Raw genomic sequence first — 27,573 nt, forward strand, 5'->3', positions numbered from 1 at the left:
TTGCCAGGTAACAGCTTGAGTAGCTCGGAGACGGGGCAGAGCAAGTGCTTGGAAAAGTGGCCATTGAGAAGCATGGCAGGCATGGAGCAGGTGTGTTCCTGGGAGGGTCTGGGCCACCCTCTCTATGATTTCAGGTCCAGAAACAGCATGAAACCATGGTTATGTCAGTGTCTGCATTCAGACACAACATTGCTGCCCCCAAACCTCAGGTTGGAGTGGCAAAACTCTCTGCAAACCAAAGGTTCAAACTGGGGTTTAGAGAGGGAAACTGCAGGTTGCTTTGGCCACAAAACCATGGTTTCATGCATTCGGACGTACAGGACCCACCTCTGCCCCATTTAACTGTGGTTTTGTATAATGTGCGAATGGGGCCACTGACTAGGACTGGGCTCAACATTATTTGTACCTTGAGATTAGGATTGCCAGAGCAGATGCATCCAAAAGCCTGAGATGTCTGAGGCAGAGCCAGGTGATGTCATAAGACTGACAACCCTTGAAGAATGGGTCATGGGGAAATCTGGTAGCAGAGTCTAGTCCAGCAGCAAAGGAGCGGAGCCCAGCAATAAAGGGGCAGAAACCTTAATCAGCCTCTGAAAGGACTGAGATTAACCTTTGCTGCCTGTTCGCCTGAGAAAAAAAGCAAAAAGCTGGAGAAACGTCAAACTGGCAATACTGCTTAAGTCCTTGAGCAAAAGATTCAACTGGTGATTCTGAATCAAGCTGTGAAATTCAACTCTTCCCCTCAGAGCTTCCCACACACAAGACCTTCCTCACTCTTTTCAACTTGGCTGCCCAATTGCCACCAGGGTTGCCCGGGTACGGGTGAGCAACTGGGGCAATATTATTTATTATTTATTTTATTATTTATCCGATTTCTATACCACCCTTCCAAAAATGGCTCAGGGCAGTTTACACAGAGAAATAATAAATAAATAGATATATCCCTGTCCCCAAAGGGCTCAGAATCTAAAAGAAACATAAGCTAGACACCAGCAGCAGTCACTGGAGGTACTGTGCTGGGGGTGAATAGGGCCAGTTACTCTCCCCCTGCTCAATAACGAGAATCACCATGGTAAAAGGTGCCTCTTTGCCAAGTGAGCAGGGGTGTCCTAGGCCATCACAAAGCAAGTCCCACCCCAGGGGCGTAGCAAGGTTGGAGTGGGCCCAGAGACGAGATTTTAAAATGGGCCCCCCCCCACACCCCAGACCCCCAAGGATTTAAGTCTGATATTCCAAAATAAGTATGCTGCCTGCAAATACATTTCACTGAATACACACACGCACACGTCACAATATATAGTGATATACATTGAGTACTATACATTTGTTTTACTTTTAATGCCTAGAACACACTAGAAAGATGAATGATTAAAATGGTCCCCTCGCTGCAGATTAGCAAAGGAGACTTTCAACCATGCAGGGTGAGCCTATGTTTGTTTTTTCAGAATTCTGAACGAATTCAGTCAAGTTCGATTCCAGGAGGTTCTTCACAGGAGGCTTTTAAAGCCCTTTAACACACATCTCTTCTGGAATAGAGGTGCTGCATTCACATGTTGGCCAGATTTACCCTGAAGTCCCTGCAAGTTATTGGGGAGCAGTTCACACTCAAGAAAAATAAAATAAAATAAAAGCACAAGACATGCTTCACAGTTCTCACTCAGACCTTCTGGGTTGCAAAACAACTTGAACATAAGTGCATTTATAAATGAATGAATGAATGAATAAAATAAATATAATACTGTTTCTTCCAGAAGTTTTTGTAATCTTCTGCCATGAAACAAGCCACTTATAGGACTTTTTAGATAGTTTTTTTTAAGCCAGCAAATTTTCCAAGCTGTTTAAAAATAAATATTCAGAGACTTCTCAGTCCCTCCCCGCCCCCGCACCCCCCCCATATCAAAGCCGTATGGCAAGCAGATGCCTATATATCCGGGGCGGGGGGGGGGGAAGGTAACCACAAAAAGGAGTTCACACTCTACCTGGCAAATGCTGGGCTGAGTTGGGCAGGGCAGCAAGGGGTCTTCTGCTGCAGAGAACAGTGGTGGCCACTCTGGCTGCCTCCTCCTTCCTGGCTGGCTTGGGCCCTACTGGAGTTCAGGCTTCACAGAGGCCTACACGAGGCCTCCCTGGAAGCCCCGCCCACCCGCCGATCAGCTGAGAGGCGGGAGAAAAGGAGCTCTTTGCAGCTGGGCTGCTGCTTCGATTGCGGCCAGCAGAACAAGCAGGAGAGACGGCGAACAGGGCAAGTGGCTGAGGGGCCTTGGAGCTGGGCAGGGGGCAATGGGGAGTCACGTGAGGTGCCTCTGGGGGGCCCCTCCAGGCAGTGGGGCCCCCAGACAACTGTCTCCCCTTGCCCGATCGTTGGTACGTGCCTGTCCCACCCCATTTTGTACACACATGCACGAGTCCTTTCAGAGGGGCTCCCAACATCATACGTGCCCTAGGCCCCATACATTATCTGGGTGACCCTGACTGCCACCCCTTCCACCTTCAGTGAGCCTGTTGCCTTGTAGCCTGTAGCGCCTCCTGTTCTTAAGGGCTGGGCCCTGTACAACATGATTTCTCACACCAAACCACAACTGGCCCACTAACGAGGTCAGGTGAGGCAGCAACCTCAGGCGGTAGATTGTCTGCCTCTATTGACCTCCCACCTTCTGGCTGCCTTACCTCCCCCAAAGCTACCCCCCAGTTTCTCCTAGGAGCCATGATGCATATGCTGCCGCCACCACCTTCACCCTGGCTCCTCCCTCCCAGCCATCTTGAACCAAGTTGGAATGGCAGGAAGTGTCGTGAATCACTTCAGGGTGCATACTAGGAGAGTTAAGAGCAGGGCTTACCATGCTGCCTCCGGCACTTAGCGAAGGGCAGGGGCTTGGGCCAAGCCTGCACTAAATTTATCTTCCATTTTTCTCACAGCTGCTGTACTATCGGCCTATATTATGTTGCCTTCTTATGAAAGACACTCAGGGACTTTCTTGTGGGAGTAATACCACTTTCTCTTAATGCTGTACTTGTGCCAGCATATACAATATAAACAGGCTGAAGGACTAGATAGGCCTGTATATTGTTGGGGAGGTGTGAGGAGGAGGAGGGAAGCTAAGTTTCATCTCCAGAGTTTTCAGAATCACCAGCCAGATGTTTGGTCCAAGAACCATGCTATTTGCTGGCTCTTGTTCTTTTGTTTATGTGCTGCTTGTTCTTTTTTAATTTAATCTGTTGTTAGATTTCTTTGCTATGGTTTTAAATTCTGTCTGTAAGCAGTTTGAGCTTTCACACAATTGAAAAAGATGGGGTATAAATTTTCTCAAACAAATAAATTAATAAAATATCCTTTCCCCCCATGTAATTGGAAGAGCTGGGTCTGGGGCTTGCTTTGATTTGTAGGAAGTGGGGGATGGCAATAGCCTTGCTGATTGGGGAGGGCTCCTCTTTTTTTAATTGTAGGGGGCACTGGTAAAGGTGAGCACATTACCTCTGAATTGGAAAGAGAGAAAGGAAAGAATATAACAGAAGGTTTATATGATTGGACCTTCACAAGTGGATGGGAATGTTTCACATTCACATTATTACTTCACAATAATGTTGTGGGCATCATGCAATAGAGGCCCATGACACGACCGCAATCACCTTCCACTAGACAAGAGAAATGTAGAAGCCACAGCTACTGGGGCAAGAATTGCAATTTTCAGCAACTTGGGTTAGCTTTTTGTGGGCTGGTAAACAGGATATCCTCCCAACATCACCACAGCCGCGTGGAGCCTTGAGCACGTGGAAGTGATTTTTGTTGGAAGTCATTATCGGTGGCAGCTACACTGCTGAGATAACACTTGGATTCGCCTTCAGCTGCTTTTAATTTCACAGTAAAAAAACATCACCCAATATTCATAATGATCTGCTTCTGTGGGTGTCTTCACAAAAAAGCACAGACAGAGGGTGTGAAGGTCTCTCAACCATCCTTTCTTAACCTACTTTCCAGTAGGCTTGAGATCACCCAGCATTCCGTGTGTCTGTCTGTGTGTGTGTCCCCCATCCAGCATTGTGTGTGTGTGTGTGTCCCATCAACCTCGCAATGCCTGGACCAATATGAACCAAATTGGCTACAGCTGTAGGGACATATAGGGATGCCGCAATGGTGTAGTTTGTGATTATGTCATCCACCCCAATTCAAGATGGCGGATGCGGGAACATTTGAGGCACAAGTGACATAACTTGTGGACTATCTAACTAATTTGAACCAAATTAAACAGTTGTAGTAAGTGACACACAGGGACACCTCAATTGAGTAATTTGTGATGATGTCCTCCACCCCAGTTCAAGATAATGGACATGTAAACGTTTGAGGTGCAAGTGGACTAACTTGTGCATCATCTAACCAATCTGAACCAAATTTGGTACAGTTGTAATGTGTGACACATAGGGACACCTCAATGATGTAATGATGTCATCCATCCTGATCCAAGATGGGGGATGCATGAACGCTTGAGGTGCAAGAGGGCTAACCTGTGAATTGCCTAACCTATTTGAACCAAATTAGGTACAATTGTAGTGAGTGACACACAGGGACACCTCAATGGTGCATGTTGTGATGATGTCATCCACCCCAATTAAAGATGGTGGAAGCACACACATTTGAGGTGCAAGTGCGCTAACTTGTGATCTGCCTAACCAATTTGAACAAAATTTGATACAGATTTGCTGTAGGGACACGTAGGTATGGCTCAAGAGCGAAGTTTGTAATAATGTTGTCCACCCTGATCCAAGATGGGATTACCTTAATGTCTGAGGTCCAAGTGGGAACCGATTTGGACCAAATTTGATACAGTTGTAGGGACACATAGGGATACGTCAGTCACATAGTTTGTGATGATGTCATCTACCCCAATTCAAGATGGCAGTCGTATTCACATTTGAGGTGCAAGTGGGCTAACCTGTGAATTGCCTAACCAATTTGGACCAAATGTAGTACAGTTGTAGGGATAGTGAAAGGAAAGTAGGCGGATTAGTTCTTACTGTAACAACTTCTTCTTGTTTTTTTGCTCTTCTGGTATGTAGTATGCAAGTGCATCTCTGCTGCAGTGAGATGTGCAATTCCCAGATGTGTGGAGAGTACAGACATAACAGTTTGGGAGAGAAGTGCTAGAAGTGAAAAAATAAGGCTCAAGCATGACATCCTCTGTCAGCACTGGGGTTGCTATATATATCTTTTTAACCAGCCCTACTTCTGTGCCTTTAACTGCAGCCTGAGATTCAGAGTAAGCAGGCAAAGCTGTCCTATCGTCCTACCGTATTTCCATGTTCAGAAAGATGTAACTTCTGAATTACACTTCTGCATGTCAATCAGGCTGCTGTTAAAGGCAAAGCAACAAGGCCAGAAATAAAGGTGGCTAGCAGTCCTGGAAAGCACTTCCCTATCCTTTGCATCTCCGAGTCCAAGCTTCACAACTTGAGCCCAAAGTTGATCCTGCACTCATAGCAGCTGTGTCAGATGCAACCCTCATTATGCAGCCTCTGCTGCTTATACCATGTTTGTAAATAATGGCTGGTATTAGGACTAATGCTGCACCAGTGCAAACATGTTGCACTAATGCAATGATATTGCACTAGCTAGTTCCACTAAGTTGAAAGCTTGCATTCCGGTTTGGCGTTGCACTGGGGCACCAGGATGTGCTTGTGCAACCTGTGATGTGCCTCTTGCTGTGAAACCTCCTCCTCAGAGAATGAGGCAAAGCTACCTGCTATGCTTGTCGCACAAGTGCAACACTGGCACAAGTGAATCAAGAGCACAACAGACTGCCAAACTTTGAGCATCCACCCAGCAACACAACCTTCTTGCGTGCAAGCATCTTCGTTCATTGTACAAGCACGGTGTTAATCTGGATGTCAGCCAATAAATATGACACATGGAAAACAAAGTCATTTGTAGAAGTGATTACACACAGCCAATTAATTAATTTGTCTGTGCATGCATGCTTCTGAATATCAGTTGCAGAGAAGGATCAGTGGGAGAGGGTGTATGCTCTAATCTTTTGTTTGTGGGCTTGTCAGAGGCATTATTGTGGGAAGCAGGATGCTAGACTAGATAGGCCTTTGGTCTGACCTAGTAGGGTTCTTCAGCTTTTGCTGTTTTGGTGGGAGCCAGGGAGCATGTAGAATCTGAACCCCTGCAATCTTACAAAGGCATGCAGAAATTATACACGGGAGACAGCATGACAGAAAAAAAGGAAGCAAATAACTGAAAAGTAATTTATTTCTGTGGTTATTCAACTGAATCTGAGGAAACCACAGAAATTGTACTACATAGGAAATAAATAATTTTTAAAAATATATTTCTGTAAATAAAAATGGCAGAAGCTAGCTTTTCCTACTCGATGCCACACACTTTGCCAAAATGGTCTCTTTTCCATCCAGCTGTAAAAAGGCACAGGGAGCTCTGTCTTCTACTGCCTGGGGAAAGAGGCTTCTGGGTGGCAGTGCAGAATGGGGCAAGCAAAGAGATACTCAGGAAGGAGATAATTTAACCAGTGAACCTTCTTAAGATATTGGAGAACTACCAGTGGGGCTGAGAAGAGAAATGAAAAGAGGGGAGGAAACTATGGAGAGAGAGACTAAAAGGGAAGGCACATCAATTTACAAGAGACAAAAGGGGATACTAGGTGCTGCAAGGGAAATGGATAAATGGGTTGGCTACCAAGAATTCTGATAATATAACCATGTCCAGGTTTATCCAGAATGGTGGGCCATGTTCCACCAAGTGGAACATGACTTGGTGGATCACAAGTTGTGCAGGCTTGTTTTAAGCACTCAGAATATATAACTAGTGGCAGCTAAATTTGCCAGCAACCCTCCAGGATTATCCTGGAGCCTCCAAGGATTAAATATTAATTTCCAGGGCCCTGTTACCACTTATACAAATACCCAGAATTAAAACCAGAGGGAGAGAACCACCAGAGTACTCAGAAAGTGTACCAAATGGAGAATCAGTCTGTTATCAGCTTCTCATTGGGTTCTACACATTTCTGGAGGTGTAACTAACCCAATGATTATATAATGTATAATATGATACATTAACTAGTCTTCCTTTTCCACTGTGGGTAAAGTCTGATTGCTCCATAGCAAATTAGTTTCAGGGTAGCTTAGTCCTTAAAGCCATTTCTTCATGACACGAAGCCTCCTGGAACACATCCAAAAACAGCATTGCCAAGCCCAGTGGCAGCACTGGGGATGTAACTCAGGAATCTTCCAAATGCCTTTCTCCTATTCTCAATATCTAAATCCGACTTCCCTTCCGGGCCGGGGTATATACTATCCTGTTCTAATCCATTGCAGTTCATTCTGTTATCAGAGCTAGAAAATATGACCCAGAAATCTTCACTCACCAACTTCTACTGCACTAATACATTGATCCCTCAATCCTGAGCATATCAGCTGATAGTAAATCCCACACATTTCAACACAAATTTCAATAGCCAAGCGTAGTAAGTCAATTCTCATTAATCACCCCCCACAGCTGTGTATATGGAATTTTCATGAATTTTTTTTACTTGGCATACAGCCTGTTCAATCCAGTCAATAGATTCTGTTTGAGCCTTTTTATTCTTTCTACCTTGTACAAGAGTTCCACTGATTTTCATAATTCCACAACAGACCATTTCCTTACAGAAGAGAGAATATTTATTAACTTTCTGTGACATCACAGTAGCTCAGCCAATGGCTATGGAGACAGGAGTTCATAGGCAAACCAGTTGACAGCTGAGTTTTTAGACAAAACACTCCCCTCCCCACCCCACCCCACCCCAGCCCAGCCCATACACTGGACTACTGTCATGTCTCACTCTCAGACTGAGCAAACCAAGTTCAGCCTCCTCCTACACCGTAGGTAGGTATGACATAAGGTACATTCTAAACTGTCTTTAGAAACTGGTAAACCAATTAATATCAGGATCGATTTTCAACAGCCAGCTAGTTTGTATCAGTATGATTCACCAAAAGCAGGCTTGCCCAAACATTTCAAGCAAAGTTTGGTAGAGCATATTCTTGGGGTGGCATTTGCACCTATGAGGATTTTTGCCATTCTTTATAAAGTAAAATAGCAGCTGAGTGACCAGTGACAATGCCTCATTTGAGGACATGGAGTGTTAAGACCCAGCACATTCTATGTGTTCTCCGGATCAAAATGCTGACGGTGACTGGGAGTTGCTGAAGGAAATCAGAAGGGGACAGCGTAGAACAATATAAAAAGCAGACAGAAGGCTGTGTTAGCTGGTCAAAGAGATCAAAAAGCCAAAAGAAAGATAGAATATACCAGGTAAGAAATTCAGCATATAGGTGCTATATGCCAATGCCAGAAGCCTCCAAGCCAAGATGGGTGAGCTGGAGTGCTTGGTTCTTAACGAATAAATAGATATAGTGGGCATAAAAGAAACAGGGTGAAACAGTAAGAACCAGTGAGACCCTGTTATCCCTGGATATAAACTCTATAGAAAGGACAGGGAGGGGCGCCTTGGAGGTGGAGTAGCACTGTATGTTAAAGAAGTGATAAAATCTAACAAGCTAGAAAACCTAGAAGGACCCAAGTCCTCCACATAACCTTTTGGGTGACAATACAAGGCCTGAAAGGAAATGTGCTACTGGGGACATGCTATTGCCCTCCAGATCAAAACACTGACAGTGACTAGGAGTTGCAGAAAGAAATTATGAAGGCATTAAAGAGAGGCAGGGCAGTACTAATGGGTGACTTCAATTACCCACACAGAGACTGGGTTAATTCACATCAGGTAATGACAAAGAGGTTAAATTTCTAGCTACGCTGAATGACTGTGCCCTATAACAGTTGGTCATGGACCCAACCAGAGAGGAGGTGAACTTGGACTTAATCTTGAGTGACACTCAGGAGGACCTGGTGCGTGATGTCAGTGTCATGGACCCTTTAGGGAACAGCGACCATAGTGCAATCAAATTCAGCATACGTGTGGGGAGAGAATCACCAAGGAAGTCTAACACAGACACTTTGAATTTCAGAAGGGAAAACTTCTCCAAAATGAGGAGTTTGGAGAAAAGAAAACTGAAAGGGAAAACCAGGAGAATCACTTTGCTCCAGAAGGCATGGAGTTTATTTAAAACCACAATACTAGAAGCCCAGTTAGAATGTATACCAAAAAGGGGGAAAGGTACCTCCCAGACCAAGAGGATGCCAGCATGGCTATCAGGTGAAGTCAAGGAAGCTATAAAGGGGAAGAAGACTTCCTTCAGGAATTGGAAGGCCTGCCCAAATGAAGAGAACAGAAAGGAACACAAACTCTGGAAAGAGAAATGCGAGGTGACTATAAGGGGAGGGGTGTGTGAAAAGAGAGTTTGAGGAACATTTAGCTAAAAGCATCAAGGGAAATAACAAAAATTTATTTAAATACGTCAGAAGCAAGAAACCTGCCAGGAAGTCAGTTGGACAGTTAGACAATGAGGGAGTGAAAGGAATTATTAAAGAGGATATGGAGGTTGCAAGGAAGCTAAATGAGTTATTTGCATCTTTCTTCTAGTGGTGTGCATGGAACCACGTAGGCGAGGTCCGGCACTGGGGTGGGGTTTAGCTTTAAGGGTGGAGGGGCGCGCCGCACATGTCACATGCACGCTGCGTGTGATGTGTGCGGTGCGTGCACGCCGTGACGGGCGCATGCGTGCTGGTATTTTAAACAACTTCCAGGCAATGACGGGGGCAGGGGTGGCAGGGAGGAACGCTGCCGCCCCCCAAACTTCACCTTTACCTGCAGCGCCATAGGGGGGAAAGCGGCGGGAGGGGTAAGTACTACCCCCCCGCCCTTAAAGCTAGACCCCCCCAGTGCTGGACCACCGGACCGGCCAGGTTCCGAACCGGTTCAGAGGCCTCTAACATGGCCTCTGGACCGGTTCATGCACACCACTACTTTCTTCACGGCAGAGGTTAATGAGCATATACCTGTCTCTGAACCGGGCTTTTCAAGGATGGAGGCTAAAGAACTGAGTCAGATAGAAGTGACATGATATTTTATTCTTAACTCTCTGAAAAAATTAAAAACTAGCAAATCACCAGGGCCAGAGGGTATCAAGGGGCGATCTGGGAAATTACAGGCTGGTTAGCTTAACATCTGTTCCAGGTGAATTGATGGAAAGAATTATCAAGGTTAAATTGTTAAGAACATAGAAGAACAGGCCCTGCTGGGGGAGAACCAGCATGACTTCTGACAAGGTAAACCTTGCCTCACAAACCTTTTGGAGTTATTTGAGAGTGTCAACAGGTGTGTGATCTAGTTGACATAGTATACCTGGATACTATGGTGATCTAAAGGTGATCTAGTTGACATAGTATACCTGGATTTCCAAAATGCTTTCAACAAAGTTCCCCATCAAAGACTCTTGGGGAAAATTAGCAGCCATGAGATAAGAGGACAAGTACAGGTGTGTATTGGTAACTGGTTGAAGGACAGGAAACAGAGGGTAGGTATAAATGGAGAGTTTTCACAATGGAGGGAAATAAGAAGTGGGGTCCCCCAGGGATCTCTACTCGGACTGGTGCTTTTTAATTTATTAATAAATGATCAAGAAGTTGGGGTAAGCAGCGAGGTGGCCAAATTTGCAGATGACACCAAACTCTTTCAGGTAATGAAATCCAAAACAGATTGTGAAGCACTCAAAAATGTTGTGAGGACAGAGGCATAACTAGGGAAAATAGCGCCTAGGGCAAGCACTGAAATTGCACCCCTGTCCAAACAGGAATGATGGGACTTGTAGTCAACAATATTTGGAAATCCTTGTTAAAAGGAACACTGTACCATCTAGACATGGTTGTTGATCAAAACCTGAAAACATGAGCCATCTCTGTAAAAGACCTAGAACAACAGTCAGGAGTTATGCGAGGATTCCAAGTGTCATTTTCTCTGTCTCATCTCATTCTTTTTTAAAAAACATGACTTTGTCCTAGAGGATCACCTGCCCAAATAGCCAGTAGCAAAATAGGGGAAGACGACATGTTGGCCAGATTTACTCTGAAGTCCCTGCAAGTTATTGGAAAGCAGTTCACACTCAAGAAAAATAAAATAAAATAAAAGCACCACACATGCTTCACAGTTCTCACTCAGACCTTCTGGGTTGCAAAACAACTTGAACATAAGTGCATTTATAAATGAATGAAAGAATGAATGAATAAATAAATATTTGTTCCAGAAGTTTTTGTAATTTTCTGACATGAAACAAGCCTCTTATAGGCCTTTTTAGATAGTTTTTGTTTTTAAAGCCAGCACATTTTTCAGTCTGTTTTAAATTAAATATTCAGAGACTTCTCAGTCTTGCCCCACCCACCCCCATATCAAAGCCCCATGGCAAGCAGATCCCTATATATGGGGGTAACCACAAAAAAGGAATTCACAGCCTACCTGCAAAGGCTGTGCTGGATGGTCAGGTCTGCTGCAGGGAGCTCTGCCAGCCTCCTTCCTTCCTTGCTTTGGGCCTACTTGAGTTCAGGCTTCAGGGAGGCCTACTTGGAGGCCTCTCTGGAAGCCCCGCCCACCCACCGATCAGCTGAGAGGCGGGGAGAGAAGAGCTCTGCAGTTTGCAGGCTGCTCCGATCCTAGGCCTTGTTGCCGATCCCAGGCCGGAGCTGGAGGCAAGTGGCTGAGGGGCCCTGGGGCTGGGCAGGTGGGCAATGGGGTGGGGGTGGCAGGGACTGGCATGGCACCCCCCCGTGGCACCTAGGACACGTGCCCTGCCTGCCCCCCCCCCCAGTTCCGCCTATGTGTGAGGAGCTCCAAACTTGGTGAGTGGGCAACAAAATGGCAAATGTGATCCAGTGTTGGCAAGTTTAAAGTGATGCACATTGGGACGAAAAACCCCAACTTCACATATATGCTGATGGGATCTCAGCTGTCGGTGACTGACCAGGAAAGGGATCTTGGGGTCATGGTGGACAGCTCGTTTACTTAATGTGCGGCAGCTGTGAAAAAGGCCAATTTCATGATAGGGATAATTAGGAAGGGGATTGAAAATAAAACTGCTAATATTATAATGCCCTTATACAAAACTATGGTGTGGCCACACCTAGAGTACTGTGTACAATTCTGGTTACCACATCTAAAAAAGGACATTGTTGAACTGGAAAAGGTACAGAAGAGGGAAACCAGATGATCAGGGGCTTAGAGCACCTTTCTTATGAGGCAAGGCTATAACACTTGGGGCTTTTTAATTTAGAAAAAAGACGACTGTGGGGAGACATGATAGAGGTCTACAAAATCATGCATGATGTAGAGAAAATTGATGGAGATAAATCTTTCTCCCTCTCACACAACACTAGAACCAGGGGTCATCCCATGAAATTGATTGCCAGGAAATTTAGGACCAATAAACGGAAGTACTTTTTCACACTACGCATAATCAATTTGTTGAATACTTTGCCACAAGATGTGGTGACAGCCAACAACTTGGATGGCTTTAAGAGGTGTTTGGATAACTTAATGGAGGAGTGGTCTATCAATGGCTATAGGCCACCTCCAGCCTCAGAGGCAGTATGCCTCTGAATACCAGTTGCAGAGGAGTAACAACAGGAGAGAGAGCATGCTCTCAGCTCCTGCCTCTAGGTTTCCAGCGGCATCTGGTGGGCCACTGTGTGAAACAGGACGCTGGACCAGATGGGCCTTGAGCCTGATCCAGCAGGGCTGTTCTTATGATTTAGGCCCAGCTCTGACAGAATCTTTCTCTGACACTGACAGCCATATTGTGAGAAGTGGTGTGGCTTCAAAAGCCCCATTCTCCTTTTGACTGGCTTGAGCACATTAGAACATCACAGTCAAGGCACAGGGAAATGTAATGACTGCACTTCAGATTAAAACTCAGCCTCCTCCCCAAACCAGCAAATGGTCCATCGAAGCCATTGCTAAATCAAACCCATCCGTCCTGCAAGCTGAGCTGGCTAGCAGTTCCCACAGAATGAACATTAGAAGGTGCAGGTAATTAAGTTAGAAGCTGTCAACCTGGCGCTGTCTGCTTCAAATTGGATTCCACTAGAAATCTAATTTACAAAGTATACCCCGCACAGTGCACTCCCTTCAATTACATTCTCTCCCCACCCCGGCCCCTTGCCACCCAAAGATGTACCCTCCACAGCTCTTGCCCCCCTGGAGAGACCGGAAATTGCCAAGGAAGGGAGAAAGGTCCATTCATGCTTGAAACTGAAGAGTCATTTTCTAAAAATGGACAACATTGCGACATATTAGATATACCTATCCTATAGTATTGTTGAAATATAAAAACTGGAAAAATCAGGAACATACTGGAGGTGAGGCGGATACATGAAACAAAGGAGATCCAGTTTGTCCTAACAAACTGCAGAAATAAACTTCAGAGAACAGAAGAACTATCAGTCTCTACTCCAACAAACCACCCAATAGAAGAAGCTTTGGGAACCCTTTTTGAGACTCTGTTTATATTCTCTTGGTATAAACAGCAGCAGCAGCACTGACCATTTGCCTTTAAGAAGACAAGCCCTGACTGGCCAGTCACAATCTAAAAAGACACACACATACACACTTGTGCTAATGACTGTTACCTGGACTAAGAGTCGACACCGACTTTGATGGCATTTAATCAATTAATCAAAGGACAGCCCCACTTTGCACAAATGTAAAATGTTCATAGGAATGTAGTAGTTGGATAGTGTAAGCTATAATACATATGCATTTTTTTTTTACAATTCTGACCTCTGGTGAAACTGCTTTTGTGGGTTTTTGGCAATCTGAACTCAGTTCCTCATCCCTGGTGGGAGATTAAGGATCATTCTACAGTCTTGTATACAGCTGTTGTGAGCATCTTTTGATAACCATGACCTCACCGGAGCCAAATGATATGTCCTTCCACATCCGTCCAGTAGCAGCTTTTTGCAACTGTTTCATTAAAAAAAAAAAAGATTTTTCACATGTATTTGGGTGGTGGGGGATTAATACATATCCTGTATACATCTTTATAAAGAAAGACAAATGCAAGACTCACTCCCTTCCACAGCAAGCAATACCCCATCGTTTCAAGATCATTTGCATATTTCTTAAAATCTCTTTCTGACAGAACAGTATATATTCCCTTTTTCCATTACTAGAGTTAAAATTTATTTGGCTTTTATTTTTATTTGTAAAAGGAGCAAACAGACTCCTCCCGCCCACCCTGCAGCAAGGCTATCCTTCCTGAAGCAAGCTTTCAGCAAGGCTTCATTATATTTGCCTGTACCACTGTAGCGGTAAGAGGGAAATAGTTGTGAAAATATTAAAATTGTATTTAATAGTATTTAAATTTGCATTTAAACCTCCTTCTGCTATTACTGAAGCTTCTGGCCTAATGTTATTTCCTGCTGCTATCTGAGTCACTTGTGGATTCTGGAAACCACCTACCGCCTGCCTTTGACCTTTGCTATTGTTTACTGCTGAATTTGGCCGGTTGCTAATACTTCTGCTATGTAGCTGTGTTGTAATTTTGGGCATTTTTATAAATATACTTCAAATTCTTTTTAATCTGGAATGCAAACATTGTCCCAAAAGCGGAGGAGCATTCTTATTCTGGACTCAATCTATCAATACTACTCTGGTCAGTGGAAGCTTTTAATTTGGCTACTGATAACATTGAAATGGCAAAATTAATTTCTTGTAAAATGCATACATGTGTCAATTGCGTTTCCTTCTCTAGTGGAGGCTGAGGTGCACCTATGAACTGCGCAGGCGCGCCTGTGCAGTTGGGAAGCGACGCCGGGCCAGACGGCAGGCCTCGGCGTCGCTCTGCTGCACTCGGCGATCCGCCGCCGCCCGCCACCGCTGTGCTCACTCCCACTGCCGCCGCCGCGCTCACCGCCACAAGCCATGATCCATTCCCAGGGGCACACGATGACGATCCGCCGCCACCCGCCGCCGCCATGCAATCCAGGGGGGGGATCGGGGGGGTCGTGGCACTTTTTGGCACCCCCCCACGTGACCCACCAGAGTGGTGCCCAGGGCACATTCCCTGCCTGCCCCCCTATCGTTACGCCCTTGGTTGCTGGCCACGCACATACCATGACACTACTCACATTATTTCAATATAAGCCGTTTTCGCAGAACTCTAATTGCACCAGTTTAAGTTTTTGTACAACAGTGCCCTTGTGCAAGGGCACTGTCTTTTTTGTTTAGGCACTCACAGCAGCATGAGCAGTTCAGAACTGCCCACATTTCACTGCACAACTTATTGGCCAACAGTTCTTAGTCTTAGGCTGAGATTAGACAATAATTTTAAAGTTAATAGTTCTGAATATAGTTTGAGAATCTTTGCTTCTCATGGTGGATACATATGCATCTTTTGCTCCACTGTTGCTGCTGGTCAAAGAGATCTGATAGGTTTTGGAAAGTATAGAAAAAAACCTTCAAAACCTGCTTACCAGAGTTGAAAAAGTGGCATGAGCATACACAATACCATGAACAGCAATCGCTTTTTAAAACTGCCCTCAATTCTTTTAAAAGGTTTTCTCACATTTCAAACTCAGTTTCCCATCTGAAAAACTGAAGGAATAGCACATCCCAAATGGTTATATGCGAAAGGGGTTCTGACAAGTCACAAAGGCTGAAGGAGTGTAACAGAGCTGCCAGATGCAACTGTTCCCGGGCGGGGGGGGACGGGGACGGGGGACGATGGCAGCATTTTAACATTTTCACTTGCAGCAGTCTCAGATCTTGCTCCCCTTCCTTCTTTCATCATTGACAAGGAATAATAGTACCTTGATAACAGAGAGATTGGCTTCATTCGTGGCCCTGGGAGTTGGGTCACCCAAAACACAAGCTGCTAAAATAAGAGAGCAAGTTTCCTGCACAGCCAGACTGTGGCTCTGCCCTGTAATCAACAAAAGGACCTAAATGCTGTGTTTATTTATAACCCTTTCATTTCTCCCCAGCTCACTCCCTTTGGTTGGGTGACCGCAAAACTTTGAATGGACCAAAGGGTCCCATGGGCTGGCTTAGCCTTTGGAGTCACTGCTGGAGGCAGCCATCTTGCTTAAATATCTGGATGAGGGAAATAGCAAGACATGCTAATTTGTTTTGTGAGGTAATGGTCCCCAGGCCTGGTTGGTTCGTTGGGTGTCAAGTTGTCACACTGGAACTTAATGTTCGGCAGCAAATATGAGATTCCCTATTCCATGTTTGCTACTCACTCACAGTTTGAGGGGAATATCAGCATATGAGAAATAGGTTGTGTGGGGGTACTGAAACGTTCCTCACAACTTCTCCTTCTGGGCAGTTTTATTATACTAGGGCCAAGGGAGTCGAAAGTAGGAAAGCAGCTGGGAGGAAGGATGCAAAAGAAAAGTGGTTGGTGGGGGGAGGGTTAAGTATCCCCTCTTATCTTTCCTCTGCTTCTCCCCTACAATTGCATTGTCTCAGCCACTGGTAGCAAATACAGGTTAGGAATCCTATGTTGTACTTGCATGGCAGTCTTTATACAGGCTCGGTTGCACTGAGCTGCAAGGTTAGTTGGGTACATGCTAGAAAATGAATAGAAAAGTGGCAGTCAGGGAATGGGGCGGTCCTTCTATGAGGCAAGGTGAGGTAGTTGCCTCAGGCAGCAAATTATTTGTTGCCAATTAGGGTGCTAGAACTTCGTAAGTATGGACTGCGACTAGCCATCCAAATTCTCCCTCTTTTATTTTAGCCATAAGGTCTAGGAACCAGTATGGTTTCATTCATGACACAAATACTGTAATACAAATATTAAGTGAAGAATTTGTTAACTTCTGTGAAATCCTGAGTATCTAAGATTTTGTTAAAAAATAAAGAATGGACAAAGCAAATTTCAAGATTTAATTGCTGTGGGTGTGGTGGGGGGAAAGCCTGCAAACCTTTGTAGTTTTTGCTAAATGTTAATGAGATTTGTTTGGGAACATTTTTAAAACAGTCCATGGTTGTTATGTCACTCAGCATGAGCACCATTTGGGGTTGGCCAGGTTGAGGGCCAACATCAGAAGGTCTACACAGCCAACGGCTGAAGCCCCAGTGTCTGGAGCTGCCTGGAGATCTTGAGAATCAGCATTTGGTATCCCGTGTGGTAGCCAGGTGCAGAAGCCTTGTCAGGCCTTGTACTGGCCCCAACCAGCTAGGCAAATCATTGGCTCCTTCCAGGATAGGAAGGATATAAACGCCTCCTGCCCTGGGCTCAGAACTTGCCTCAGTTTCAAGGTCTGCTTGGTCCTGGTTTCTGCTTGGTGGCCAATTTGTGATGGCTCTGACTTTCAGCTTGTTTTTTTGTTTTGTTTTTGTTCCTGGTTCTTGTTAGATTCATTTTTAGCCTTGTAATGATATCTGAACCCACTGAATTGTCAATAATTCGCCATGGTTGTGGTGGCCATTTGTTGCATAGGAAACTTCCTTATACTGAGTTGGAGCATTAGTAATTCAGAATGGCCTATTCAGCCTGGCAGCAGCTCTGGGTAATCAGTAGGCCACTGAGGAAACAACAGGCCATTCCCTACTTGTGGTGGAGGATCAGAAGCACCCTCCCTCCCTCCCGCCTCCCCCATATAATCTTGGGTAATTTATGATATGGCCATCATGTGTGCAGCCCCATGTGCAATGGCTTCATTTGTGTGATTTCCCCTCACCCCTCAAAAAATGTGAGGAGCATCCTCATCTGGTACCAGATGTGTGGTAGAAGGCTGTGTGATTGCACTTCACCCATAAGAAAGGAGTCAGTGGCTTGTTGTTTTTATCAACCAGACCTAGATTACTCTTAACTGCAAGTGTGAACAGACTCCACTGTAAAACAGTGGTGGTTGTTCACATGACCTTGGATGGTGGGGTGGGGAGGAGGGGGGAGGCAGACAATCCCCCACCCCAGACAATCACTTCACTTTCTTGGGCCACATGGTTCGCACGCCCACACAAGTGGCACTTCCCGGAGCCACGTGGCCATCTGGAGGCCAGAGAAATGAAGCCCGGCTTCCAGAAACCCCTCAATGCACCACACGAGAAGCACTGTGTGCGTTGGGAGATTTCCCCACTGCCATGCTCTCTAGGCTCCTGGCTCTGTGTCTGCTCTGGCTGCCGGCTGCCCAAGCAGAGACATGACCGGGACCTCAGGCAGAGGGCATGCTCGTGCCCTTCTACCTCAGCAACTGTCACGCCTTCGATCTCAGACAGCAAGGAGGAAGGGGAAGCTGTCAACTTTTCAGCCGATGCCGGGGTGTCTGAGGGGCAGAGCCCGGCTGTCAGTTTCCAAGAAATGGCTGAGGCAGAACCAGCTGATGATTTAGAGCAGGCACAACAACCTGAGACAGCAGAAACCGTGACGGACCAATCAGAAGAGGAGCTATGCAAGCAACCCCCACTGACTCCACAACAGAGGCGTATTGCAAGGCGCAGGAATCAGCTTGAAACTATCAGGAGGAGTAAACGCCTCTTGCAGAGGGCTGATAAGTCTTGAATTCCTGTCAGCTGGGAGCTCTCGGCTTGTACAATAAATTACGTCACCAGCTTTCTATTCACTGCTGGAAAGCAACTTGCGTCAACTTTCGTGTCGACAGCTTGCAGCCAAGCCCGATAGGGAAGAACTGTTTCTGAGCCGTATCTTGTTTCTGTAGCTCCGTTTGATACTGTGAACTTCCCTGCCAGGTGGCCAGATACTGACAGCAACAGCCCAGGGTAAAAACCCAGGCTACCTGGCAGGGAAGTGCTGGGATCAGGTTCGGTCTCGGCACTCCATGTGAGCAGCTCTACCCAGACAGGGCTGTGCAATTCCAGGCAGGGATGCTTGTGTGAACAGCCTCATTGTGATTGGGGTGATGAGGGGATGATATAAAACTTCTGTTCCTGTCATTTGGCTCATTCACACATGAAAGTTACTTGTTGTTGCGGAACAGCAAGCAATGGGTGAACCAGCCCAATAAATATATGGACAAGATTCCTGATTCCAACTATAAGCTTGTGTTGAAAGGATGGAAGAAAAATCCACTCTCTGCTATTATCTAACCAGTCTTTTGAGTAAGACAGGATGGTTAGAGGTAGCTGACTCAAGTGAAATTGTCCTGCACATACACCTTAAAAGCTGCCATATTGCTGCCTTACTGACATTTATTTATCTAAGGCAGCAAGCCTAAGCACACTTACTTGGGAGGAATTGGCCCACCCCTGCTCCCGAGGTAGAGCAGTGGTGGGCCAACTTCAGGCTTGTGGGATCTACTTTGCTTTTTACTAGAACTCTGTGGGATCAACTTGGTTTTTGACAAGAATTCCAAGTCCACAAATTGGAGCCAGGTGTAAAATAGTGGCTCATGGGAGCAGACAGAATTAAATAATAGGGTGCCACTGAGCCCATGTTCAACCCAGCAATTTATTTTCCGAATCAGAACGGAGGTCATACTCTTTTCATGCAAACATTCACTATGGTTTCCCCCAAGGACTTTTGCACACAACAGGCCTTACCACAAGTTGACTGGGAGGCTTTACTGCGAATTCAAAGTTGTCCCAAAAAACCAACACAAATAGTGGGTTATTTTACCCCAGATATAAATCGGGCTATACTCTTAACACACAGTGAAAACCCTGAATTGTGTGTGAGCTGCTCCTCGATAACTCGGAGGGACTGCAGGGTAAATCTGGCTATGTGAACGCACCCCCTCCATTTCTTAGGAGATGCGAGTTAAAGAGCTTTAAAAGCCCCATGTGAAAAACTTCCTGGCTTTTCTTCATTTCAGCAGCCTAATTGGGAAGAAGGGCTTTTTTTGTTGACGCTGCTGTTATTAACCTTTGGAAGTAACAAACCCTTGGTGATCTACTGCAAATCAGCCAGAGATCTACAAGTATATCCTGATCAACCCTTTGCCCACCTTTGATCTGGATAAATCAATTTCTGCACCCACTACAGCAATAAATGCTTGTGGCAACTCAGGAAAGAGCCTTTACTTGCTGCTCTGTTCCCCAGCCTCAGATTCATCTCTTTGTTAAGCAGGAATCTGTCCTTTTCATGCACCTTAACTGATGGCCTATCTCATCTCTGGAGCCTTTGTCTTTTACTTCCAACACCAACAACCAGGGGGGCCCAGGATTTTCCTCCTCTCAGACCTTGTTGCCATGGTACTGGCACAATGCAAGAGCAGAAGGACAGGAGAAGGAAAGGAATAAAACAGAATGGCTCCATAACAAAGAATTGCATGAGGTGCTTCATGCAAATGTGGTCCATAGCAGGCGATGCAGTGGAAGATAAGGAGGCACTGAAAGTTTTAGAACTGTAGGGTTGGAAGGGACCTTGAAGATCTTCTCGTCCAACACCCTGCCCTGTGCAGGAGCGTTATAATATTAAAACTAAAAAATCAGTAAGAACAATTAAAAGTAGCAATATCCAAGTTACAAATAAACTCACAGTCAGGAAGTAACATATCAGTTTGACAATTGGCCATATTAGAATGCACAAAGGCCTCCCTAATCCTTTGCTGGATGGCAGTCAAGGATGACTCTAAGGGGAAGTAGGTGCGCCCCCCATATTATTCCCCACACTGCAATCCACCAGTCTTGAATTTTACAGCAAAGTGTGAGACAATCGATGGCCTTGGCTTGGCTATCTTGGCTATTGAAAACAATCAGACTCTGGCCACATCTTTGCTGAGTTCTTCCACCTCCTTGCAACAATAATGTAATCAATTTGATTTCTGTGTACTCCATCTGTTGATGTCCATGTGTATAGATGCTGCTTTCATTATTTGAAGAATGTGTTAGCAATTAAGAGATAATTGGATTGGCAGAAACTAATTTGTCATTCTCCAGCTTGATTTCTGTTTCCTAGGCCATACAGTTCAACTGTGTTATCCTCCTTACCATTTCCAACTTTGGCATTCCAGTCTCCAACCACCAGCAGCACATCTTGCTTGCATGTTCTGTCAATTTCAGACTGAACTTGAGCATAAAACTCATCAACTTCCTCTTCTTCTGAGATTGACTGATAAAAATTTTGGAATATGCAGAGATGGCAAAACTTACAGTACTGATAAGAGATCAAAATCTGGAAGGTTTTAAAGAAGATTGGAAATCATTCTTACTGTACCTAAAGAACTATTTTCCTAATATTGATTTTTCAACAGGGTTTGAAACTTAGTAATATTAGCAGGTTGAGTAGACTAAAATCGAGTTTGGTAAGATATAGTTTATATGTTTTGAATTATTATAGCAAGGGTTAATTGTATAGTTAGTGATTCACACGGATTGGTGAGCTGGAAGTCAATTTTTGTTTAATTGAATGTAATGAGATGTTTAAGATATTGTTAAAATCAATAAGAATTTAATGCAAAAAAAAAACAACCCACCAAAAAAACTTCCTCTTCTTCTGCATCAGTCATTGGGGCATAGGTCACGTCAAAGGGTCTTGCAGCTTCAGATTTTATTTTCCTGCATGGCAACATATTTATTTAATTAACTATTTATTCAAAATATGTATACCCCACCCCTCCAGTGCACTACTGCTTGAGGTGGCTCACAACAATGAAATAGATACAAGATACAATGAAAATAATAAAATTAACCAAATTAAACAGACAAGTTAAAAATCAGATCAAAAATCACAATCATTATTAGGTTCAAATTAAGTTATTTTAAAAGCTAAAACTTGAAAATTATAAATAGCTAAAGAACATACCAGAACCTAACACCAGCCACTAGACATCCAAATGTCTTTAGCCTACCCATGTCATGAACACCATCGGTACTCTGAGTGATCCTCAGCTCTTTCTCTGTAGCATTTTGAGTGCCATATGACCTGAGGGGCCCATCATCCAGCACTACATCGACATTCATTCTATTTTGTCTATCCATGTGGTTTTCTTGGATATAAAAATACAGGAGTGGTTTACCATTGCCTTCTCCCATGCACTATGAAATTATGTCTTTGTCATCCTCTCTAATAAAACGCTTGGTGTCCGTCCGTGGACGGGCACCAAGCGTGTGTTCGTGCCTCCCTGCCCTGTTCTGCGCCTGTGCGAAGCGCAGGCCCAGAACAGGGCAAGGGAGACACGACCGCCAGCACCCGGCGGACATCTTGGACGGCCACAAGCGGCCGCCCTGAAGAAGCCGGAGAAGCGCCGGCAGGGGAAACTGGCCGAGGCAGCGGCAGAGCCGCCACCTCACCCAGAAGAGACAGCAACCAAGCTGGGGAGACAGGGGACGGAATGGAGGCCAACGGAGGCCGGCGGGACAGAGCCGACCGTGAAGGGCCCGGGCCGGCCGTGGAGGATGGCAGCGGCGCCTCCAGAGACCGCCCGGCCGGTGATTGAGGGGGGAAGAGGCGGCAGGGGAAGCCTGTCCTCCCGCCACCCGCTCACCCGCCCTCCCAGCTTTCCAAAATCCCCTTCCCCGCTCCTCCCCCCAATTGATTACGGGCCAAAAGGGCCCATGAGAAGGCCGTCGCCCCCGCCTATCGCCCACCCAGCTGCCCGAGCCCACCTTACCCGCTCCAGCCCGCGATAGTCGGGCGAAGAAAAAAAAAATTATTTGCACAGTGGAAGTGAGGAGCTCAGGAACAGAGCTCCTCTCTGTGCTATGCTGCTGCCCAAACTGCCGCTATGGACGAAACGTCCTTTGCGTCCATAGCGGCAGTTTGGGCAGCAGCATAGCACAGAGAGGAGCTCTGTTCCTGAGCTCCTCACTTCCACTGTGCAAATAATTTTTTTTTCTTCGCCCGACTATCGCGGGCTGGAGCGGGTAAGGTGGGCTCGGGCAGCTGGGTGGGCGATAGGCGGGGGCGACGGCCTTCTCATGGGCCCTTTTGGCCCGTAATCAATTGGGGGGAGGAGCGGGGAAGGGGATTTTGGAAAGCTGGGAGGGCGGGTGAGCGGGCGGCAGGAGGACAGAGGGAGGAGGGGATAATGGGGAAAAAAAACACCAGAGAGAGAGACAAAGGAAAAAAAAACACTTTAAAAAAACCATTTAAAGGCAGGAGAGAAAGCTAGCGCCTGTTATCATAACGGGCTTAAAAATACTAGTTATTAATAAAGCGACTGCTCATTTCCAGTACCTTCCTGTATTGCTGCTGCCCAATATAGGTGCCTGCTTGCCTTAGCTGGGCAGCTGGGATAACCTTAGCGCTTTGGGTGATCCTACTGGAAGTCTATCTCTCAGTATACTTCACTCATTCCTCCCAGGAACACACACACCCGCCACAATGAGGCAGCATTGAACATGATGGGGAAAATAATAGAAAGAAAGATATTCAGCTTATATTACATGAGAGCCTGAATATATTTCATAATGGGAAAATTTTGTATTGATTCATAACCACTTTATACCAATCTTTACATAATCTAATAAAAAGGAAACCATGGTTTTTCAAAGCATTGGGTGCATTTTCTACCTCCTTTTATGGGCATGCATTTTGTGAGTTCTGCCATTGCAGTGATTTTCCAAACCTTGCATAACTACTTTTAATAGAAGGAGATTTCAATGTATGCCATTTTGAGGCCACTAGTATCTTAGCTGCTGCTAGTAAGTTCTATATTGGGTGTTGCTTTTGTTTTTAATGACTGCATGTTGTTGTTATTGTTTTAAAATTTAAATAATGGAAGTAGCACAGACCATGAGGACATCACATTGTAATAATATGACTGACACAATGAGTTGACTCCTGAGTTACAGCAGTTCCTTCTTTATAGATGCAACACGAAATACTCCAGACAGAGACAAATTATAGGATCATCTAGTTGACATTGGGTAGTAACCTCATGGTACATGAGTGTGCATAAATAATCCTGCTGCAAGGCCAGAGTCTGGAGAAAGAAGATGCATGTTAAATAAACCAGCAAGGCTCTGTGTTTGCACACCCTCTCAGCATTGCCCTCAGGATGGAGAAGGCGGATCAAACTGATGAGCAGATCAGCCTTTGGAGGAACTAGTTTACTGGTTATCCTTCCATCAGTTGATGGGGAAGGAGGTGAGAGAGGCATAGGCGTAACTGGGGGGGCAGGGGGGCACGTGCCCCGGGTGCCATTGAGGTGGGGGCACCATACCAGTCCCTGCCACCCCCATCCCATTGCCCACTTGCCCAGCCCCAAGGCCCCTCAGCCACTTGCCTCCAGCTCCGGCTGATCGGCAAAGAGGCCTAGGATCGACAACGCCTGCAAACTGCAGAGAGCTCTTCTTCTCTCCCCGCCTCTCAGCTGATCGGTGGGTGGGCGGGGCTTCCAGAGAGGCCTCCGAGTAGGCCTCCCTGAAGCCTGAACTCGAGTAGGCCCCAAGCAAGGAAGGAAGGAGGAAGCAGGCAGCAGACCCTCTGCCCAGACCAGACCATCCAGAACAGCTATTGCTAGGTAGGCTGTGAATTCCTTTTTGTGGTTACCCCCATATATAGGGATCTGCTTGCCATAGGGCTTTGATATGGGGGGTGGGTGGGGCGAGACTGAGAAGTCTCTGGATATTTAATTTAAAACAGACTGGAAAATGTGCTGGCTTTAAAAACAAAAACTATCTAAAAAGGCCTATAAGTGGCTTGTTTCATGTCAGAAAATTACAAACACTTCTGGAACAAGTATATTTTATTTATTTTCATTCATTCATTCATAAATGCACTTATGTTCAAGTTGTTTTGCAACCCAGAAGGTCTGAGTGAGAACTGTGAAGCATGTGTTGTGATTTTATTTTATTTTATTTTATTTTTCTTGTGTGTGAACTGCTCCCCAATAACTTGCAGGGACTTCAGGGTAAATCTGGCCAACATGTGAATGCAACACCTCTATTCCAGAGGAGAGGTGTGTTAAAGGGCTTTAAAAGCCTGGTGTGAAAAGACTCCTGGAATCAAACTTTACTGAATTTGTTCAGAATTCTGAAAAAACAAACATAGGCTCACCCTGCATGGTTGAAAGTATCATTTGCTAATCTGCAGCAAGGGGTCCATTTTAATAATTAGCATTGCTAGTGTGTTCTAGGCATTAAAAGTAGCACAAATATATAGTACTCAATGTATATCACTATATACTGTGAAGTGTGCATGCGTGTATGCAGTGAAATGTATTTCCAGGTAGCATACTTATTTTGAAATATCAGACTTAAATCCTTGGGGGCCTGGGGTGTGTGGAGGCCCTGGACTTTGAGGATCTGGGGGCCCATTTTGAAATCCTGTCTCTGGACCCATTCCAACCTTGCTATGCCCCTGGCGGAATAGTTACATATGTATTGATCACTACACATGGGTTTCTGCACAGCACCTGCACAGAAGAAACTTCCATGTAGAAAATGTGTCTCTTGTAAATTAACCCTGAATTTTCCATCCATGACTGGGATATCTGAGAGTTAGAGTCAATAATAAAAGAACAGCACACTGCTTGTGACAGGAAGGGGCAAATTACAATTATTTCTTAGTTTGGCAGGGGCTGGTTTTGGCCCTGGCAAAACTTGGCTGTCTGCTCCTGTTGCAAATTCCTCTGTCTAGTGTGGCAAACTAATGTATCCTCCTCCCTCCTGGTGTCAAAGTAAGCACTAGAATGGTGAATGCACATATACCCCATCATGAGCCAACAGTCATCATAAGACAAAGGCTGGCAGGAATCATTCACTGGTTTATAGACACACACACCCCACTTCTTCTTCCCCTATTTTGCTAGTGGCTATTTGAGCAGGTGATCCTCTAGGACAAAGTCATGTTTTTTAAAGAATGAGAGGAGACAGAGAAAATGAGACTTGGAATCCTTGCATAACTCCTGACTGTTGTTCTAGGTCTTTTACAGAGATGGCTCATGTTTTCAGGTTTTGATCAACAACCATGTCTAGATGGTACAGTGTTCCTTTTAACGGGGATTTCCAGATATTGCTGACTACAAGTCCCATCATTCCTGCTTGGACAGTGGCACAATTTCAGTGCTTGCCCTAGGCGCCATTTTCCCTAGTTACGCCTCTGAATACCTGTCTTGTCTTTTCCATTTTGGGACACAAAACCTATTACTATGTTTTAAAGCATTTATTTTCTGGCCATGAGGACTACAAACTTAGGCTGTTGGTGTGCAAGACATTTCTTTAAAATATATATTTCTAAAGAGCCTTGTAGCCTCATGTTTCCTTTTTCCTGTCCCAGTATACTTGCACGGATGCAGCCCACAACCCACATTTGACTATGGCTGTGACACATTTCCATATTTCCAGGGGTGGCGGGGGGCGCGTGGCGGGGGGGGCGCAATTTCAGTGCTTGTCCTGGGCGCCGTTTTCCCTAGTTACGCCTCTGGAGAGAGGAGTGGGAAGGCTTCTTTTGGTGTTATTGCTCAGCAGCTCTACTGTGGCCTCCAAAGGCAAGTCTTTTCTTCCCAGCTGACTGCATCGACCACCTTGTGCAGAGATGCATCTGGGTAATTGTGGAGCCTTTTGCCCCCACCCCCCACTCATGCAAGATATGCATAATCCACACACCCACACACACCCAAACACAGTATTTTTCACACGCGGGTCCTTGAGGGCCCAAACAGCAACTGAACTTACAAGAAAGGATGTAAAACAATCAGAGGTGCACCTAGGTAATTTTGGAGACTGGACCAAAAGGCCTTTGGAGGCCCTGCAAATTAACTATCATCATGCTCCACCAGATGATTACACCACTCGGGACAGACTAAAGAGGATTTGGGGCCCCCAAGTCCACACACACTCGGTTCTGAAGTCCAAGGGTAAGAGTGCCTCTGAAAACAAGTATATTTATGCAAATACACATTAGCAGAAAATTTTCAACATGCAACTTAACATATTCTCATTCCATATGTTTCTGGAAAAGGCACCCCTGCCCTGCATCACCTCTCCCTCTCTCTCTCTCTCTCTCTCACACACACACACAAACACACACACACACACACCACACACACACACACACTCCAAGACCCCAACCAACAGTATAATATGAGCAGAGGCGTATCTAGGGAAAATAGCAGGGCAAGCAAACTCCCCATGCCCATGCCCGGGCTCTGGAGAGCCCCGAGAAAGCTCCCTCCTATTCTTTTCAGGCAGTGGTTGCTTTAATTTCCTTTTCTCTCCTTCCAGCAAGGGATAAAAAGGGAAAGACATGCTGTCAGGCAGCAAGCGCTGCCTGAAATGAGAGTGGGAGAGCTCTCTCGGGGCTCTCTGGAGCCCGGGTTTGGGCGGTTGGAGTTCGCTGCATGTGAGAACAGCCTCCACGTCTAATTCCTACTCTCTTCTTAAAAGAAGTGGCACAGAATCAAGGAACTATCCCCCAGTTCTCCAGTTCTAATGAGTGAATACCCTTCCTTTCCAGGAAAGACACAAGAGTCCCTTCAGCAGAGTTTTCTTCTTTGCCTAGTGTGGCATAGTGGCAAGAGCAAGACTTTTCAACTTTTTTTGTTATTTGCAAGTCCCACCGCTTCAAGATAGAGTTGCTGTGTGCAAGAGTGGGCAGCTCCTGCACAGTTGTCCCTGCAGTGAAGAGGCTTCTCCTGCTCTTTTCTGCCCTCCATCCTTCTTCTCTCCTTGTCCAGCTCACACATATTTTGAAGGACCGGGTTGCTGTACCACCGCCCCTTGCCATAGTGCACTGCTACCACAGCCGCTGCCACTTCCAGACTCCAGTAAGGTTAGGCCAGGTGCA

The 27,573-nt window shown here is 45.6% G+C and overlaps 2 protein-coding genes across 5 annotated transcripts in view; one reads left to right on the forward strand and one right to left on the reverse strand.

Moving 5' to 3' along the window:
* Positions 1–27,573, reverse strand: part of SP1 (Sp1 transcription factor) — a 193,398-nt gene that overhangs the window by 126,323 nt on the left and 39,502 nt on the right. Inside the window, exon 2 of one of the 2 annotated variants that reach the window (XM_053290698.1) lies at positions 21,317–21,398. The gene's annotated coding sequence lies outside the window, so the exon portion shown is untranslated. Of the gene's footprint in view, positions 1–11,402; positions 11,535–21,316; positions 21,399–27,573 lie in introns of those variants that run through there. The other variant, XM_053290696.1, reaches the window with a different exon arrangement.
* Positions 24,231–27,573, forward strand: part of SP7 (Sp7 transcription factor) — a 64,934-nt gene continuing 61,591 nt past the window's right edge. For 2 of the 3 annotated variants that reach the window (XR_008315175.1, XM_053290702.1), the window contains exon 1: positions 24,231–24,307. The gene's annotated coding sequence lies outside the window, so the exon portion shown is untranslated. The remainder of the gene's footprint in view (positions 24,308–27,573) is intronic. The other variant, XM_053290703.1, reaches the window with a different exon arrangement.

The sequence above is a fragment of the Hemicordylus capensis genome, chromosome 2 (assembly GCF_027244095.1).
Source record: "Hemicordylus capensis ecotype Gifberg chromosome 2, rHemCap1.1.pri, whole genome shotgun sequence".
Classification (NCBI taxonomy): Eukaryota; Metazoa; Chordata; class Lepidosauria; order Squamata; family Cordylidae; genus Hemicordylus; species Hemicordylus capensis.